The 9170-nt window shown below is 41.1% G+C and overlaps 1 protein-coding gene across 4 annotated transcripts in view; it reads left to right on the top strand.

Moving 5' to 3' along the window:
* Positions 1–3390, top strand: part of thap1 (THAP domain containing, apoptosis associated protein 1) — a 5432-nt gene extending 2042 nt beyond the window's left edge. For 3 of the 4 annotated variants that reach the window (XM_085413352.1, XM_085413353.1, XM_085413355.1), the window contains one exon: positions 1–3390. This exon is cut by the window's left edge. The gene's annotated coding sequence lies outside the window, so the exon portion shown is untranslated. The other variant, XR_014912635.1, reaches the window with a different exon arrangement.
* Positions 3391–9170: the final 5780 nt, after the last annotated feature.

Below are 9170 nucleotides of genomic sequence, written 5' to 3'. Positions count from 1 at the left end.
TTTTATGTTCTGTCACATATACGAGGTGTTACCACGTAAGCTGAGGTGAGATCGTCATCTCTGGATTTTCTGGAATTTCTCTAGGAGGATCATCCCAGTGAGGAGAGCTGGGTCTGCAGCCACAACTGAGCAGTTTTCATCTGAAGTGCCCACGGTGTCGAAGCTCAAAGGTGAGAACCGAGGCCGTTATGAACCATGATGTTCAGAGGCATCTGAGGTAGATCGTTAGGAGAATCGATCTGAGCCTTTAGGTTTTGAGTTTTGCAAATGAAAGAGGAAAAAAAGTTGGTAAACCAAATTCATCAGGAAAATAAACCCTTTTTTTTGTACTCTTTGATCTGTATGATGTCATAGAGAGATGATATCCTGATATGGTCCTGTTGGGCACAGAAGCAATACCCAGCTAATCAGAAAGAAAGACGGCTCAAAGTCGGAGAGGCTAAAACGCCTCATTTCAGACAGAGGATGAACTGAAAACCCGGTATCAAAAAAAGAGATTATTTTGAACTGTGACTCATGCAAAGCTGCTCTGAGAGTTTATGAATTAAAAACACAATGCTGGAAATGTGCTGGATAGATCCCCATTAAACATTCTGCTGTTTAATATGGAAATACAATTTGACAGTATGAAATTAACTCACTTGAGCTTCTCTGCTTTTGTTTTCAGAGTTTTGTTTTTTACTTAAAGGCTGATTGAAGTACATTTGCTGCAAAAGAAGCTTTACATTTTTCAGTGTTTCTTGAGATGCAAAAACACTGCTTGTTACTGCTGATGTGCAATAAACTGAAGCCATACGAGCAGCTTCTTTGGCTCTTTGTGCTTCCTTCACTGAGGAGGTCATGTGACTGGTTTTGCATGAAATTAGCAGAAGTGAAGCTCGGCCGTTGTTGTGTCATCACCAATGAAATTAAAGTGAATAAAAGAAAAACCAGCAGAGATCGTCTTCATGTTCCCATGAAAATATCAGAAAATGAAACGGATCCAAATCTCCTCCTAGATCCAGGGACTCGGTTCATGTTTGGTGTGGAGGGATTTTCCACCTTTGTAGATGTTTGCAGTCATTCCCATGATGGAAGACTACAAGATCCAAACCCAGAATGTGGTGTTCCTGATGTTTGAAAGTCCTACTTTTTTTTTCCAACATGGAAGACTATCTTTACATTGTTACTGTGGGAGATTTTATTTTCTCCCCTGCCCCTGCTTAGCTCGGCGGGTCAGCCCAGCAGACAGCAGGATTGTCCCGACAGCCGTCTTAATGTCTTGCAGTACAAAAAAATCAAACATAGAAACTACAAAACAAACAAATTCAAGCATCCTTTTTAATAATTAGAAAGTGATTTTGACCCAGAATGGATCAGCCTGGTGGGTAAAATGGAAACCTTTCATATGCTCAAATTTGTTTTGAGCAGTCACCTGTTCCACACTGAGATACGAACCATCAAAGTTTAGCAAAGAGTGTTATTTTGAAGTTTTCTCCAGTGAATCAGATCTGCAAATGTGTACACTTGTAGCTGGAAGCTCACACACATGTCAAGGGTGTGAATATCATGGACTTTTAATGATTTCTTTAAATTGTTCATTTTTCAGGTTGGAATGATCATGCAGCATACATTGTTAATGATTAAAAAAAAACTTCAATAAATTGGAACCGCCAATTAAAATTTCAGCTAGATTGGATGAAATTTCTGTGTCCACTAGGTGGCAACACAAGTGTGACCTAATACTGCCACGTAGATTTCTCCAGACTGGACAATGTACAGCTGAGATACACAATATCCTGTCTTGTGGCGAATATTCGAAAGTTGGCATGCTGCCACGACCGCGCCCTTTAACATAAACTCAAAAGCGTTGCAATTTAACATCACCAAAGATCACACTCACTAAAGATCATGTTGCTCTGATGAAATCCCTGTAGAAAAATAAAACCTGACATTTTCTGTTGCCACTAGGTGGCGCTTTAACTATTGCTGACAATGGGCATACCAGGGTGAGACTCTCATCCTGCCTGTGAAGTTTGGGAGAGACTGGAAAACATGTCTTTGAGTTACATCAATTTGGTGCCTTGTGGGGAAACATTAAAATTCACTGCGGCTTTTGACAAAAACTGACAGTTTTCAAAGCACCCAAAGACCAACTCCTTAAGCCTGTCCTGGACAAATTTGAGGTTGCCTGAGTCAGCCACCTTGAAACTGTAGCCCAAAGTGAAGCCCAAAGGTTAAAACGTGACATTTCATCTGTTCCCACTAGGTGGTGCCGTCACTATTTTAAAATATTACAATTGAAATGTGTTCAGGGGCAGAGCTTTATCACATCTGAGAAGTTTGGTCCAGGTTTGGAGCTCAGGCCCTGACCTAAACTTTTAAACTCAATTATTCTTTCTGAATATTTGAGCCATTGTTTATGGACAGAGATGTTACACAATTTTTTAAAGTGTAACTTTCCAGGTTTGTGACCCCAAAGATTTATATTCATACTCAAAATTATATTGACTTAAAACTAAAACTCTTTCTGTAATTTCAGTGATGATGCATTTTCAATGCACATATTAAACAAATATGTAAGACTGCTTTCTTCCATTTGCACAATATCTCTAAAATTTGAAATATCCTGTTTGAGAGTGATACTGAAAAACTAGTTCATGCATTTATTACTTCTAGGCTGGACTACTGTAATTCATTATTATCAGCATGTCCTAAAAACTCCCCGATTCCCATGATGCATTGAGTATTTCTTCTTCAGTCACCTTTCTCACTCACTACGTGTTAATAGACCTCTCTGCACTGAATCATATCTGTTATTAACCTCTGTCTCTCTTCCACAGCATGTCTTTATCATGTCTTCCTTCTCTCACCCCAACCGGTCGCAGCAGATGGCCCCGCCCCTCCCTGAGCCTGGTTCTGCCGGAGGTTTCTTCCTGTGAAAAGGGAGTTTTTCCTTCCCACTGTTGCCACAGTGCTTGCTCATAGGGGGTCATATGATTGTGGGGTTTTTTTTCTCTGTATGTATTATTGTGAGGTCTACCTTACAATATAAAGCTCCTTGAGGCGTCTGTCGTTGTGGTTTGGCGCTATATAAATAAAATTTAATTGAAAAAATTGAACTGGCACACACACACAGAGGGAGGTCTGGGCCTCTTTGCTTAGGCTGCTGCCCCCGCGACCCGGCCTCGGATAAAGCGGATGAAGATGGATGGATGGAAAATTGAACTGAATTTCGTTAATCAATGAAATTCCTCAATTCCTCAATCATGCAGATACTTCACAACCACAGTGTTTTTGTTTTTGTTGTTGTTTTGTTCTGTGTTTAATCCTCTCCCCTGCCTTTACCCTAATTATCTTGTATTTATTGTTACCATGAATAGAAATGATAAATAAAATTTTTAGAAAGCCCCAACAAACAATGGCATTCATGCCCACAGTGAGTTTATTTACCCATGTACTCGTCTCACACGTTAGAAAACAGATTTTAATGATTTATAGAGCATTTCCCACCATCAGAGATCCTTGATTTTTTCAAATACATCTTCCATATTCACTTGACTCCGGTTATATTTATGTCGTGTCAAATCACAATAAAAGTCACCTACATCCATTCTCACATAGAGACAAAAAGACCCACTTGCACTCACTCCTATGGCCAATTTTGAATCAACAGCTAACCTAACTCCTCCTTTAAGACCGATTATCTGTATGATCAACTCTGTCACCTATAACATCTCTAAGTTTCTGGCTTCGATCCTCAACCCGTTGGTCGGCAGCTCTGAACACCACATCCAGAACACCTTGAATTGTGTTGAGAATGTGAGATGTCATTATGGAGGCAGATAAAACCATGGTCTCATACAATGTTACCTCTCTCTTCACTTGCATCCCAGTCACAGAAGCGGTGGAGGTAGTTCGTAAGAGATTACAGGATGATGTTCGCTTTTGGAACGGTGTCTTAATTCCTCCTATTTCACATACAAGGGTCCGTACTACAGGCAGAAACATAGGCGTGCCATGGGTTCCCCAGTTTCACCCATTGTGGCCAACTTGTACTTCTTGGAAGAAGTGGAAAAGAGGGCTTTGCTATCCTACCCTGGAACACCACCAAGTCATTGGTTCAGGTATGTGGATGACACCTGGGTGAAAATCAAATCTCAGAACGTACCACAATTCACGAATCATATTAACTCGGTGGACCAACACATCAAATTCACCAGGGAGGATATGAAAAGTGGCAGGCTAGCCTAGACTGTGGGATTTCTATCAGTAATGGGGGACATCTAAAAGCTGATGTGTACCATAAACCTACACATACGGATCAGTATTTAAGGTTTGACTCCCATCATCCACTGGAGCACAAACTGGGTGTCATCAGGATGCTATAACACAGAGCGAACACCATCCCCACAGACACAGCGGCCAGGGAAGCAGAAGAATGGCACATCAAGAAGGCCCTGAGTAAATGTGGTTATCCCAGCTGGACATTTGTCAGCTGGGATAACCAGCTGCCTGGGAAGGCACCTAAAGAAAGCTCCAGCCGATCCAGGAGAGAAGGACAACCGCTGCCCAAGCAAAACAGTTGAGCTGCATTTTTTCTAAACACCGGGTCTCTGTGACTTTTAAACCCCAAAACACGCTGCGCCAAAAGTTGGTCCACCCCAAGAATCGGGTCCCCGACACAAACAGAGTAACACAGTGTACGCTGTGAAGTGCCAGGAGGATTGCCAGGATTTATACATCGGGGAAACCAAACAACCTCTGGCGAAGTGGATGACACAACACAGAAGAGCCACCTCATCAGGCCAGGACACTGCAGTCTATTCACACCTACAGGCCAGTGGACACTCTTTCAGTGATGAGGATGTACACATCCTGGACAGGGGAAAGACCATCTCTTAATCGAGGAGGGGGCCTAAGAGTACATCTTTCGCCATCTTATAATGCTGTGTTTGCAGCCATTCTCCAACTCTCTCTGAATGTTACTCATGGCCATTGATCAGTGGGCTTTGATAAGTGGTTGCTGATCAATGGTTATGAGAATTTGCATATTAATGATCAAGGAACTGACCTCACAGCCCATTGGTTTCAGTCATTATGCAAATGTACTGTTTATAAGATTGGGGAAACCTGCAGTCAGCTGAGACTGAAGAAGTCACTTGGATGAGTGGTTAAATGTTTCTCCCACTGAAAACACTACGTCCAGATGAACAGAATCAACTTTTGGGGACTAGCTCCACTAACCCACCGCTACAACTCAATTACAGCTAATGTGAGGACGAGTATAATGAAGTATAAGCTAGGTAATATTATTATTAGTATTCTTCTTCTTCTTCTTACATAAATTAAGGTAACAAAACCTTTTCCACTTTGGCCGCAGTGATACTTTTGCCCAGAAGGTGGTGGTACAGAGCTACATGTCCGAGGTCTGAGTAACTCAGTGTCCCATGTGAGGCTGCTGGTTGATGTCATGTGTTTATATTCTTTACGATTGCAGCGAGGCCTAAAGGGGTGATGATGATGTGATGTGTCCAGGATTTCACTACAAGAAGCATGCAAAGTAACACGGGTGCTTCGAGGATTTTTTTCTCTATAGGGTTACAGAGAAGCCTTGAGACATCACATATTCTATCATAAATAAACACCAAAGCAATTTTACTTGTAAAAATGTGGTGTAGACAGACCTCCTGCCTCCATAAAGATGCAGAAGTAAAGATCAAATGTCTCACACATCCTTTGTTTTAAGATTGCAGAGTAATAGAGTCAGGGCATGGCTCACTGTTTTGCTTTGCAAAGTGTGAAAACTGTAAAGAAATCTGTCTCTGTGTGAAGATGGCAGTGCATGTGTGGATAGTTTATAGTTTAGTAAATAGTTGGGATACTTACTGAAATGTATCTGAAGTCTGGCAGGATTATTATTCAGTGACTTTACAGGTGGTTACCATCCTGTTTGCCCCTTGGGGGTAAATAAAGTCTCTCTGATTCTGATTCTGATATGATTCTGTTGTACCCTAAATTGGACTCAGTATGACCACTGATATAGCATGAGTTTGACCCCTGAGTTAGGGAATGGCAAGCAGTGGATCAAACCACTGAAGCATATGGAGGTGAATCTGCTTTCCAAAACTTAAAACTGTTGTTTGGCACTTATATTAGAACAAGAGCTTTCACTTGATGTTATTATATTATATGACATAAAAAAGGATATATTTACTTTTTTCCACACACACACAAAAAGCTTCCAGTGGGATTCCAACCCTTCATCACTATGATAATTTCAACAGTTTTGGATTTTGGAGTGGGTAGAACGTTAGTGGTTGAATGTTCAAGCTGTGGCCAGCTCCCCAGCCAATAATTGGTGAAAAGCTCACCAATTATTGGCAGATGCAGACCACAGAAGCTATCTGCCATGACATTTCAGGCACTGAAATTATCCCAACTTCTTCTACGCTGGTTTTCAAAAGGTACCGAGACAGAACTGACAGTGTACCCGCAGCTTATCAGTAGAAAAGTGACATTTAAGGGCTGATATCTGTTGCACGGAGGTGCTGCTCTGACAGTGAGACTCCTCCATCAGGCCTCAGGAAACGCTAACAGTTTAGTTTTGCTCTGGTATCAGTTTCTCCTCACGACCTCGACCCTCCTCAGGTGAACAGCCCTCTGCAGGGCTGAATCTGATCCAGGTGGACGTGCTTGGTCTGAAGCTCCGCCCCCAGGCGTAGCATCAAGGTCGCCCTGTCTGAACAGTAACGCTCCTCGGGCTGCAGCCTGACCGCTTTCATTAGATAACACCTGGATGACCTGCTGCTCCCAGCATGCTCTGCTCATGGCACTGAAAGCCGGAGGCAGGAACACAAAGACACTTTCCACTAAATTAATAATATGAACTATAGTACAGTGCATTATTCTCGTGAGCACAGGGGCACATTTAGGGCTACATTTAAGGGGTAAAGTTGAGCTCCTAAGGTGAAAGATGAACAGCATGTGCACGTCATGTCTTCTTCTTCTTCTACCGGCTGTTTTTCTTCTGTTCAGTCTCCTCTCATGTGAATGTGCTGCTGATGAATATGTTCATCCTCTGACCCAGATACAAACTCCCCGGCTTCACTTTTCATTCTCTTCAGTCTGGACTCAGTGAATTCAGCCTGCAGCAGCGAGCCAAACGCTCGGAGTAAATGGAGGTTAGCGGGACGGTGCTGCACCACGATAATGATGTATATAAATATAAAACATTGTCATCATTTTTAAAATCTGCCCGGCAGCATGCATTCGATCTGTACCGCGGTATGATCTCACTTCCAATAATCTGCTCTTTCCTCAAAAACTCTGAAGAGACGCCTGAGGGGAAGAAGCAGAGCGGGGGAGGAAGACAAGGGGAGAGAGGGCTTTAACTGTGAGAGGAGAAGAAAGAGATCAGAGGAGGGAAAGGCTGAACCGAGAGGCTGCTGAGGAGACCGAAAAATAACTAATAAGGCACAAAAGCAGATACACAAATGAATTACTTTTAAAACGAAGCCAAAGGTAATAAATTCACAGACTACAATTACACAAGTCATGCTACAGAAGTCCTTAGTTTATGCTCCAAATTACTTAATTAGTTCTTTATAAATGATTAACTTGTGTTCCAGATAAATGCTAATCAGGATCCAGAGTACATGCTCTTAAATGCTAAACTTGCGCTGCATAAACAATGCAGCATAAAGAAATGCATTTAAAAAAAAAAAAATCTTATACCCTTTAAGCATTACTGTGCTCTCTAGGCTTTAAATAACTATAGAAATGGAAAAATAAACACTACTGGAGGATGAATCCCAGGAAGTTGTTTTATAACATGAATAAAAGAGGTGCAGTGTACAAACGGAGTTTTCTGGGGTAGAGATGGTAGATTTCTTAATGTAATTAAGCTAGTCATCTTGATCAGGGGTGGGCACTTAATTTTCCCAAGGGAACACGAGAGAAACTGGCACTGTTTTGAGGGCCTAACCAACAACCATATAAAGAGATAAATGTATTCATGATGTAGAGTGAGCACCCAGCTTTACAGCAGGAACGATCAGACTCACAGCACAGATAAAGGAAGGCACAAAATGAAATTCAGTAATTATGCCCCAAATAATTTTAGAGCCTGAATTATTTCAAATAAATTAACTTCATGTTTAATTCAGAAGGTATTGAAGGTATTATCAGTTAGCTGAAACACTCTAGAGTTCATGTTTTAGGATTATTTAATTAATAGGAGGATCACACTCCTCAGCTTCCCTGGGAAAGTTCCATCCAGGATACGTTTTCGTTCTGGCTTTGGGACAGTGGACCAGCTCTTTATCATCTCAAGGATATTCAAATGTGCCTCTGACCAGTCTGCATGTGTTTTGTGGACTTGTGGAAGACATTCGACTGCATCCCTCAGGATATCCTGTGGAGGTTGATTTGATAGTATATGATGTGATCCATTTTTACAGGCCATTCAGGCCACTTACAACTGCAGCAAAAGCTTGATCTCTCAACTGGTTTGGAAACAACTTGGTGTTCCCCTGGATGAGCAGGAAGAGGTGGCCCAGTTGGGGGACGTCTGGGCTTCTCTGCTTAGACTGCTGCCCCTGAGATCCGAACCCAGATGGATGGAAACCTTTGCTGTAGAAGCATTAAAACAGATCTACAGTTACTTTAAGCTGTGCTTTGATTGTTTAATCCACGTTTTACATCAAAGTTCATATATTCAAACTAATTCATGCTCTATAATTACTTACTGCTCTAAATTGACAGAATTAATTTTCCACATAAATAGTCTAAACAAATGCTCTGGAAGTTATTTATTTTTTTACTCTAGAATATGTCATGTGTTTACTAGAATGGCTTTACTCATGGGGTAGTTAATGCTGCAGAATTACTTCATTCATGCTTTATATTCTAGGACTGCTTATTTGTACTCTTGAAGTATTTAAAATCTGCTCTGTGAGCTTTAATGAATATATTTTGCAGTCTTGAGTTGTGTCACAACAGGTTATATTTCATTTTGAAACCACAGTTTCATGGGATTATGAAACGTCATCATTGGTCCACTAGTCTGTGAGTCAATGAAAAAAACAATGAACTGTTGATAGTAACAATAATAATAATAAGAAACTACTGCTAATAATAATCATAATAAGATTCATAGTTTTTATTGTTAATGTTTTTTTTTAAATAAA

This window comes from Rhamphochromis longiceps, linkage group LG7, assembly GCF_057381845.1.
Source record: "Rhamphochromis longiceps isolate RC_006_pf linkage group LG7, R_longiceps_female_GT1.1, whole genome shotgun sequence".
NCBI lineage: Eukaryota > Metazoa > Chordata > Actinopteri > Cichliformes > Cichlidae > Rhamphochromis > Rhamphochromis longiceps.
Note: the sequence above shows the minus strand (reverse complement) of the source record. Positions and strands in the feature narration are given on the sequence as shown.